Here is an 11653-nt window from a genome sequence, read left to right on the forward strand (position 1 = left end):
GTAGCACTATATATAGACCCTTCAGTAACCCCCACACAGAAAGGAGTAAAAGTATGGTATACTAGACCTGGAAGGGACCCCCCTTCCTGCTGCAGTGCTGTCACAGGACCACTGTCTTGCATGCATCCTACCTGATGGACAAGATTTGTCTCTGTTGGTGGCATTAAAACATGTGTCTTATTGCCCCTAAATTCTTTTTGGATTGGGAACTTCCTCTGGCTTGAATATTATTATAATTTTTGTATCAGAATCTTCCTGTATCTTATTTTTTATTATCTCTAAATTGTTCTTATCCTCTGTTGCTATTGTAGAATCTGGTTACAGTGCTGCAGCTTTCTTGCACAGGGACCATTGCTGAATACTGAAAGCATGTAGATCATAAGGCAAGAACCCTGGAGGGGTGGAGTGTGTGGAAGTTAAGATTCCTATGGCCAGGATCCTCACTGAACGTAAACCACCTGATGACATAGCTGGCCTGTTGCTGGGCTGCCACTTCCACATCTGTAGGCAATAAGCTATTATTTTGCTATTTAGAGAGCTCAGCCTAGTGCTCTGCGTGGAGGCACAGATGCTTGTGCTCGACCTACCACCAGAGAACAAGCTAGGTAATAAACCCTTTCACTCCAAAAACGTTTTGCTGTCAATTTCTTTGGTCACACTGAATCCACAGGGAACTTGCCCAGGACTGAAACCCACTGACAAGACACCTCACAAGGGCATGGAGAAATGGGTGGGATGGGGCCACTGAGGATGGTTTTATACTACAAAGATTGCAGCACACCCCATCCCAGAGCACAGATTTTCCCTTTGGAAACATACAACTTCCTGCTGAGTTGGCAAGACCTGGAAGGAAGTGAGGTCAGAGTGGGGGCTCAGCATGAGCCTCTATTTGGCCCATCCCAGGACAGTTCAAGGCCTCTCTCTCCTTCCACTCAACAGAGCTGCTTTATTTAAAAAATTTTTTTTATTAAGTATGATTGATATACACTCCTATGAAGGTTTCACATGAGAAAACAATGTGGTTACTACATTTACACATACTATCAAGTCCCCACCCATACCCCAATGCAGTCTGTCCATCATTGTAGTAAGATGCCACAGATACACTATGTGCCTTCTCTGTGCTACACTGTTCTCCCTGTTATCACCCACACCATGTATACTAAGCATAATACCGCTCAATCCCCTTCTCCCTCCCTCCTCACCCTCACTCCCACATCCCTCCCCTTTGGTACTCACTAGTTCATTCATGGAGTCTCTGAGTCTGCTGCCATTTTGTTCCTTCAGTTTTGCTTCAAGGTTATACTCCACAAATGAGGAAAATCACTTGGCATTTGTCTTTCTCTGCCTATCTTATTTCACTGAGCATAATATCCTTCACCTCAATCCATGTTGTTGCAAATGTTAGTATTTGTTTTTTTCTTATGTCTGAATAGTATTCCATTGTGTGTTTGTACCACCTCTTCTTTATATATTCATCTACTGATGGAAACTTAGGTTACTTCCACATCATGGCTATTGTAAAAAGTTCTGCAATAAACATAGGCGTGCATATGTCTTTTTGAATCTGAGAAGTTGTATTCTTTGGGTAAATCCCAAGGAGTGGGATTCTGCTATCAAATGGTATTTCTATTTTTAGTTTTTTGAGGAAGCTCCATATTGCTTTCCACAATGGTTGAACTAGCTTACATTTGCACCAGCAGTGTAGGAGAGTTCCCCTTCCTCCACATCCTCACCAGCATTTCTTGTTCTTAGTTATTACAGTGCTGGCCATCCTTACTGGTGTGAGGTGATATCTCATTGTGGTTTTCTTTTGCATTTCCCAGATGATTAGTGATGTGGAGCATTTTTTCATGTGTCTGTTTGCCATCTGAATTTCTTCTTTGGAGAACTGTCTCTTCATATCCTCACCCCATTTGTTAATCAGGTTATTTGCTTTTTGGATGTTGAGTCGGTAAGTTCTTTATATATTTTGGATATTAACCCCTTGTCGAATATGACATTTACAAATATATTCTCCCATACTGTAGGATGCCTTTTTGTTGTGTTGATGGTGTCCTTTGCCGTACAAAAACTTTTTAGTTTGATGTAGTCCCATGAGTTCATTTTTGCTTTTGTTTCCCTTTCTCAAGCAGATGCATTCAGGAAGAAGTTGCTCATGCTTATATTCAGGAAATGTTTGCCTATTTTGTCTTCTAAGAGTTTTATCGTTGAATGACTTACATTCAAATCTTTATTCCATTTCGAGTTTTCTTTTGTGTATGGGGTTAAACAATAATCCAGTTTCATTCTCCTACATGTAGCTGTCCAGTTTTGCCACCACCAGCTGTTGAAGAGGCTTTCATTTCCCCATTGTATGTCCATGGCTCCTTTATCATATATTAATTGACGATATATGGTTGGGTTTATCTCAGGTCTCTCTAGTCTGTTCCATTGGTCTATGGGTCTCTTCTTGTGCCTGTAACACATTTTCTTGATTTCTGTGGCTTTGAAGTAGAGCTTGAAGTTGGAGAGTGTAATTCCCCCTGCTTTATTCTTCCTTCTCAGGATTGCTTTAACTATTCAAGCTCTTTTGTGGTTCCATATGTATTTTAGGACAGTTTTCTCTAGTTCATTGAAGAACACTGTTGGTATTTTGATAGGAATTGCTTTGAATGTATAGATTGCAATAGACACGATGCTCATTTTGCCAATATTAATTTTTCCTATCTATGAGTATGTATGTGCTTCCATTTATTGGTATCTTCTTTAATTTCTCGCATGAGTGTCTGTAGTTTTCAGAATATAGGTCTTTCACTTCCTTGGTTAGGTTTATTCCTAGGTATTTTATTCTTTTTGATGCAATTGCCAAAGGAATTGTTTTCCTGATTTCTCTCTCTGCTAGTTCATTGTTAGTGTATGGGAATGCAACAGATTTCTGTGTATTAATTTTGTATCCTTCAAATTTTCTGAAATGAAATATTATATCTAGTAGTTTGGTATTCGATTCTTAGGGGCTTTATGTACACTATCATGCCATCTGCAAACAGGGACAGTTTAACTTCTTCCTTACCAATCAGGGTGCCCTTTGTTTCTTTGTGTTATCTGATTGCCATGGCCTGGACCTCCAGTACTATGTTGAATAGAAGTGGGGAGAGTGGGTATCCTTGTCTTTTTCCCTAGCTTAAAGGAAAAGCTTTCAGCTTCTTGCTAAGTATAATGTTGGCTGTGGGTTTGTCATATATGGCCTTTATTATGTTGAGGTACTTGCCCTCTATACCCATTTTGTTGAGAGTTTTTATCATGAATGCATGTTGAATTTTGTCAAGTGCTTTTTCAGCATCTATGGAGATTATCATGTGGTTTCCATCCTTCTTTTTGTTGATGCAGTGGATGATGTTGATGGATTTTCAAATGTTGTACCATCCTTGCATCCCTGGCATAAATCCTACTAGATCATGATGAATGATCTTCTTGAAGTATTTTTGAATTCGGTTTGATATTATTTTGTTGAGTATTTTTGCATCTATGTTTATCAGGGGTATTGGTCTGTAATTTTCTTTTTTTGTGGTGTCTTTGCCTGGTTTTGGTATTAGAGTGATACTGGCCTCATAGAATGAGTTTGGAAGTACTTCCTCCTCTTCTATTTTTTGGAGAACTTTAAGGAGAATGGGTTTTAGGTCTTCACTAAATGTTTGATAAAATTCAGAAGTGAAACCATCTGGTCCATGGGTACTGTTCTTACTTAGTTTTTTTTATTACCAGTTCAATTTCATTGCTGCTAATTGGTGTGTTTAGATTTTCTGTTTCTTCCTTGGTCAGCCTTGGAAGGTTGTATTTTTCTAGAAACTTGTCCATTTCTTCTAGATTTTCCAGTTTGTTAGCATATAATTTTTCATAATATTTATTTGTATTTCTGTGCTGTGTGTAGTGATTTTTCTTTCTCATTTCTGATTCTGTTTATGTGAGTAGACTCTCTTTTTCTCTTGATAAGTCTGGCTAGGGTGTATCTATTTTGTTTATTTTCTTGAAGAATCTTCTCTTGCTTTCATTGATTCTATTGTTTTATTCTTTTCAATTTCATTTATTTATGCTCTAATCTTTATTATGTCCCTCCTTCTACTGACTTTGGGCTTCATTTGTTCTTCTTTTTCTAGTTCCATTAACTGTGAGTTTAGACTGCTTATATGAGATTATTCTTCTTTCTTGAAGTTGGCCTGTATTGCAATATACTTTCCTCTTAACACAGCCTTGGCTGCATCCCACATATTTTGCGTTGTTGAATCACTGTTGTCATTTGTATCCATATATGGCTTGATCTCTGTTTTTATTTGGTCATTAATCCACTAGTTATTTAGGAGCAAGTTATGAAGCCTCCATGTGTTTGTGGGATTTTTCATTTTCTTTGCATAATTGATTTCTATTTTCATACCTTTTTGGTCTGAGAAACTGGTTGGTACAATTTCAATCTTTTTGAATTTTCTGAGGCTCTTTTTGTGACCTCGTATATGATCTATTCTTGAAAATGTTCCATGTGCACTTGAGAAGAATGTGTATATATGTTGCTTTTGGGTGTAGAGTTCTGTAGATGTCTATTAGGTCCATCTGTTCAATTGTGTTGTTCAGTGCCTCTGTCCCCTTATTCATCTTCTGTCTGGTTGATCTGTCCTTCAGAGTGAGTGGTGTGTTTAAGTCTAGAATGAGTGCATTGCATTCTATTTCCCCTTTTTTCTGTTAGTATTGGTTTCAAATATGTGGGTGCTCCTGTGTTGCGTGCATAGACGTTTATAATGGCAATATCTTCTTGTTGGATTGGCCCCTTTATGATTATATAATGTCCTTCTTTGTCTCTTGTGACTTTCATTGCTTTGAATTCTATTTTGTCTGACACAAGTACTGCAACTCCTGCTTTTTTCTCTCTGTTAGTTGCATTAAATATCTTTTTCAATCCCTTCACTTTTAGTTTGTGTATGTCTTTGGGTTTAAAGTGAGTCTCTTGTAGGCAGCATATAGATGGGTCTTGTTTTTTTATCCATTCAGTGGGTCTATGTCTTTTGATTGGTGCATTCAGCCCATTTACATTTAGGGTGATTATTGATATGTATGTTCTTATTGCTGCAGACTTTAGATTCATGGTTACCAAAGGTTCAAGAATAACTTCCTTACATTCTAAGAGCCTAACTTAACTCACTTAGTATGCTATTATAAACATAATCTAAAGGTTCTTTCCTTTTTCTCCTTTTTCTTTCTCCTCCATTCTTTATATACTAGGTATCATATTCTGTATTCTTTGTCTATCCCTTGATTGACTTTGGGGATAATTAATTTAATTTTGCATTTGCTTTGTAATTAGCTGTTCTACTTTCTTTACCATGGTTTTATTACCTCTGGTGATAGCTATTAAAACTTAGGAACACTTCCATCTATAGCAGCCCCTCCAAAATGAAGTGTAGAGATGGATTGTGTTAGGTAAATTCTCTAAGTTTTTGCTTATCTGGAAATTGTTTAATCCCTACTTCAAATTTAAATAATAATCTTTCCCAGATAAAGTTATCTTGGTTCCAGGCCCTTCAGCTTCATTGTACTAAGTACATCATGCCACTCCCTTCTTGCCTGAAGGTTTCTGTTGAGAAGTCTGATGTTAGCCTGATGGGCTTTCCTTCGTATATGTGATCTCATTTTTTTCTCTCTGGCTGCTTTTAATAGTCTGTCCTTATCCTTGATCTTTGCCAATATAATTACTATGTGTCTTGGTGATGTCCTCCTTAAGTCCCTTGTATTAGGAGATCTGTGGATCTCCATGGCCTGAGAGACTATCTCCTTCCCCAGATTGGGGGATTTTTCAGCAATTACCTCCTCAAAGACCCTTTCTATCACTTTCTCTCTCTCTTCTTCTTCTGGTATCCCTATAATGTGAATATTGTTCCGCTTGGATTGATCACACAGTTCTCTCAATATTCTTTCATTCTTAGAATTCCTTTTTTCTCTCTGTGCCTCAGCTCCTTTGTATTCCTCTTCTCTAGTTTCTATTTCATTTATTGTCTCCTCCACCATATCTAACCTGCTTTTAATACCCTCCATTGTGCTCTTCAATGATTGGATCTCCAACTGGAATTCATTCCTGAGTTCTTGGATATCTTTCTGTACCTCCATTAGCATGTTGATGATTTTTATTTTAAACTCCCTTTCAGGAAGAGTTATAAGGTCCATGTCATTTAAATTTTTTCTCTGGAGTTATATTAATTTTACACTGGACCAGTTTCCTTTGGCATTTCATATTTGTGTATGGTGCCCTCTAGTGTCCTGAATCTCTACTCTCTGGAGCTGCCTAGACCCAGAAGCAATGTGGGGGTCACAGGTGAGTGGTATTGGTGTCTGGGGGGAGGAAAGGGCTGTTTCCTGCTATCAGGCTGTTATGCTTGTCTCCACTACCTGAACCAGTGGGCCAAGCACACAGGTATAAGCTTTCACCCCAGAGCAGCTAAATATGGATCCTGGCTTACCAGAAGTGGCTGGAATCTCAGTCTCTCCGGGAATTCTGCCTGTCTTAGCTTTCCAACCCCTTAATCATGAGAGTATCATGAAAGCACCATGAAATGTAGGTTTGTGCTCCCAGAGCAGATCTCTGGAGTTAGGTATTCAGCAGTCCCAGGCCTCCACTCCCTCCCTGCTCCATTTCTCTTCCTCCTGCCAGTGAACTGGGGTGGGGGAAGGGTTTGGGTCCCACTGGGCCACAGCTTTGATACATTACCCTGTTCCATGAGGTCTGCTCTTTTCTCCAGGTGTATGCAGTCTGGCGCAGTCATCTTTTCTCTTGCTCTCTCAGGATTAGTTGTATTAGTTATATTTTTGTATTATATGCAGTTTTAGGAGGAAGGCTCTGTCTCACCTCTTATGCCCCCATCTTTAATCCTTTTTTCCAATCAACAGAGCTTTAATCATCCAATTTGATCCTTGATGAAGTACAGCATGTCAGTGGAGCAAGGCAGCTTTGACCCTAAGTCGTTAGGCAGTAGAATGGAAATGAGCAGGGAGGACTGAGAATTAAGACCAGTAAATCCCACTAAAAGGGACTCAAAGAGTTAACCAGCTTAAACTAGAGAGCCAGAAAAGACTCACAGAGTTAGTGAGTTAAAAAGTTGAAGCCCCAAAACCCAGGAGTAACTTGGAATGTCTGGATGTTCTTAAAATAAAGAAAAGTATATGTACATAGCCCATGTATTCATCATGTCAATTAGATCAATGCACTGTAAGATTTATTTCAGTCTTCTAAAAGGCCCATCTTATTCCTTAACTTAACTTATTGTAGGTAAAATTTCAATATGTCCAGAATCTCTTGCCTGACTTTAGTGAATCTCCATACAGTAGGTGTTTCCAAGGAGTGAGGAGAAGTTGTCTATCTCCATATTGATAGGTAATTACAAGGGCAAGCAAGAGCTTATCTGGACCAGAGAGGTTGGGTGAGGGCCTCTTCTTCTGAAGTTGCTTCATGAGAGACACAGGAGAGCAGAAGTGGACTGCTTGTAAGAAATAAACAGGTTTCTCTCACTTATTTCTCACTTTTCCTGATTTCGGTTTCAAAGGTATTTTGCCACAGGATTTTCCCCATGGAGTTACATCTGACACACTCAGCAGGATCTCTGAACCCAAAATCTGTATACATGGTGTGACCCATGAGCAGGCTGCCCCTAGAGATGATGTGGAGGTGCCCAGAATCTCCCCTGTGGATAGTGGAGAGGCCCCATTGGCTGCAGTGTTCAAGGTGTGGCTTCACCCAGGAACTCCTAAAGTGTGTGGCTTCCAATTGGGGAGACCCTGGTGGAATATTGTCTAGGGTAAAACACCTCCTAGAGGGGTGGGGTTTTCTGCAGATTTGGGGAAGGGTGAAAACACCAGAAGCTGTGGAATTAGCCCTCAGTGAGATGGAAGACTACTTAGAAGCCATGAGTAGCCATGTAGAAACTGGGATTGAAGTATGTCTTTTCATTGAGATAGTGGAAAGTGTTATTGAAGAGAGAGAGAGAGAGAGAGAGAGAGAGAGAGAGAGACTTTGGCAGGAGGGATAAACAGTTCAGCATCACTTGGAGGAGCTGGTAATGACCTATGGGATGCCCTTAAAAAAGAGAGACTGTTATTAAGACAGGTTGCACTCCTGGAAGATACATTAGTAGTGAGGGAGGAGGCATCTGGAGAATCCACCTGCAGGAAGTCAACAGGGAGGGAGAGTAAAGAGTGGTGCCTTCATCCCTGGATATATAGGAGGTTACAGGAGGGACTTAAATGATGGAACCAAGGGCTGATCTGATGCCTTAGGCCACACCCTTAGGCACCAGCTGCTGTTGTAATAAAGGCCCACCCAGTTATAATTAAGAAAATAAAAATGCAATGACCATGGGATCCTCAGGGCATAGAGCCATCCCCTCGACATGTTGCGGAGTACTCCATGCTCTGCCCCTATACCCAAGATTAGCTGGGGAACATGAGTGTCCAGAATCAGCAGAAACCATCGGAACCTCTGCTTACATGGCTTTTGTGTCTCTGGGATATGAGGGAGGAAAACACTGTTATGTTGGGTTCTGAAATGCGTACACTGGCTTCCCTGACAAATCACCCTTCACTCCAGCAGCATTTGTAAAGTGCCTGTCACACCTCAGGGAATCAGGACTTCTGGATTGGATGACAGGAGCCCTCAAGGCAGTTTGGCCTAATCAGGGTGATTTACCATACTTATCCATAAGCTGGGAAACATATGCAGAGCTACAGCAGGTGTTACAGGAATTGGGCATGAAAAATATCATCTATAATATGGATCCCCAGGGGACCGATGAGGAGTTGTTCACCATAGGAATGAGAAATCTGGTGCTCCGTGCAGCTCCCTCATCTCTCTTTTGGTCCCTAGTGACTATCCTTGCCCCACCCCCCACATAGGGTAACCTATACATGAGGCTATTGTACTTTAGCAGATCTGTGGGAGGTTGAAACAATCAGAGCATGGAAGGAAGTACAGGCTACAACTAAAAGGAGAGGTGCAAAGGGATACACGAAGGCCAGGAGTACCCAGATGTGGGTTTTTTGATAGAGGTGGGGGTAGTGAAAGGAAAACTTGATGGTCCACCAGATAGGTTCTTGTTAGACCTGTGGCACCAGTTAAAACCAGAGCAGCAGATCCAGCTGCTAATGTCTAGGACATAGAAATCAGAGTCAAAGCCCCATGTTGAGCCTGTGTCTTTGCAAGACTTCCTGGGGCATAGTATTCATGTTCTGCCTGGACTCCCACCTCCCGAAAATGATGACTGAGCATCACGGTCTGAATGAGGGGGTGTTCAGTATCCCCTCTTTGGGGGATGCATTGGGTACTGGAGGCCATATGTAGAATACAAATTCATTGATTCTGTGAATATACATGTCCTGGCACTGGTGGACACAAGAACTGAATGTTCTCTGATTTATGTCAACCCTGAGTGTTTTCCCAGGAACTCTGCTGTGATATATGTCTATAGGAGTAAGGCAATTAGAGTGAAGAAAGCCCAAATTCCTTTGGGGATGCAGAGTTTACTGCCAAAGGACTATACTGTGTACATTTCCTCCATTCCTACATATATTTAAGGGACAGATATCCTTCATGGCCTGTGGTTATAGATGACTGCAAGCGAGTTCAGACTGAGGGTATGTGTAATAGAAGCACTTCTGCAGGGAAATGCTGAGCATTCACCCGTAGCTCTTCCTGTACTTCAGCGAATGACAAATACTAAGCAGTATAAATTTCCTGGTGGTGCAAAGAAATTGGAGAAACTCTATAGGAGTTGAAGAAGGAGGGCATCATGATGCCCACTCATAGTCCTTTTAATTACTCAGTATGGCCAATGAAATAGCTGGATAGCTCCTGGCTTTTGACCATGGACTACAGAGAATTTAATGAAGTCACACCCCCTTTTCATGCTGCTTTCCTCTCTATAGCAGTCCTTATGGACACACTCAGTCATGAACTAGGGATGTATCACTATGTTGTTGATCTTGCCAATGCTTTCTTCTCCATTGGCATAGCACAAGAAAGTTTGCCTTCATGTGGAAAGGCTGGCAGTGGACATTCACTGTCCTTCCACAGGGATACCTCCACAGTCCCACCATTTTTCACAGACTTCTAGCCCAGGACTTGGCCACATGAAAGAAACTACAAATGGTGTAGCTGTGTCACTACATTTTTGATATTATGCTCACATTTTATTCTCTTGCAGATGTAGAAGGAGCAGTTCCTAAACTGCCACATCCACATGGACATACGATGGGTTGTGAACAACACTAAGGTTCAGGGACCTGGTTTGTCTGTAAAATTCTTGGGGGTTTTCTATTGGGGTAAATCTAAAGTTATTCCTGAAGCAGTCATAGACATGGTCCAGGCTTTCTCTACTCCTACCATTGTGGAAGTATTACCAGAGTTTTTGGCTCTGTTGGGCTCCTAGATTATGTGTATCCTGGACTTGGCACAAATGCTGAAACCCTTCTACTGGTTGGTATGAAAGGACATCAGGTGGGACTGGGATGAAACATGAGCTGCTGATTTTACTGCTGCTATGTGAGCAGTCAAGGCCATACAGGTCTTGAGTGTAATGGACTCATTACATGAGCTGGATGTTCATGTAACCAAAGATTGTTACAGATGAGGCCTTTGGCAGTGGCTTCAGTGGTCACGCCAACCCATTAAATTCTGCTCACAACTATGAAAAGGAACAGAGGCCCAGTATCCTCCATAGATAAGCAACTTTCTTCTGTGTACCACACCTGCTTGGATACAAAGCCTATCACTGGAACTGCTCCCACCTAGGTAATAACCACCTATCCCATCATGGGATGGTGTGAGACTGGACCTAAAGGCCATGAAATGGTGTGGCACAGACACCTACACTGGCCAAATGGGGTGCATATTTACAGCATCACAGTGCCCTTTCTATTGGTCCTTTTGTGGAGAACTCCAATGCTTACTGGGGCCAGTGACATACACCAGTGAAAAGCAGGAAGAACTTACATTGAGCCATTTGTTGCCAAGAGCCCTTATCAGTAGGGAAAATCCTCTAAACCTGAATATGCTTGATATACAAATGGCTCCAGCTGTGTGCCACCATGCAGTGGAGGGGTGTGGCTTTCCATTCTAAGACTGAGACAATTTGGATAGAGAATGGAGAGGAGAAGAGCAGCCCATGGGCTGAGTTGTGGCAGTATTGCTCATAATCACCCAGGAACCCTCCCCTATAGTTGTCTGCACTTACAGCTAGGCCATCTATTGGGACTTGGCTCTGCAGCTACCAACATGGTACCATGCAACTGGATGGGTGGTCAATGGCCCCTTTGGGGACAAGAGTTTTTGCAAGACCTATGGGCCTGTGGTCCGAGTAAGACTGTTACTGTACATCATGTAACTGGCCATTTGCCATTGGCATCCCCAGGGAATGATGAAGCACACACATTTATCCAGGTGCACTGGCTAGAAGGAAAGCCTGTCCATGGTGTAGCCCAATGGTTACATCAGTATTTGTTGCAACAGGGAAAGAGACAATGTTTGCTGCAGCTCATCGGTAGGGCTTGCTGTTGGCCATTGAAGAAGTCAACAGATCCCAGAAGAAGTGCCTTGTGTGCTGTAAGAGGGACTGAAACCAAATTCTGCAGCAATAGTAAAGGG

This window comes from Manis pentadactyla, chromosome 12 (assembly GCF_030020395.1).
Source record: "Manis pentadactyla isolate mManPen7 chromosome 12, mManPen7.hap1, whole genome shotgun sequence".
In the NCBI taxonomy this organism is placed as follows: Eukaryota; Metazoa; Chordata; class Mammalia; order Pholidota; family Manidae; genus Manis; species Manis pentadactyla.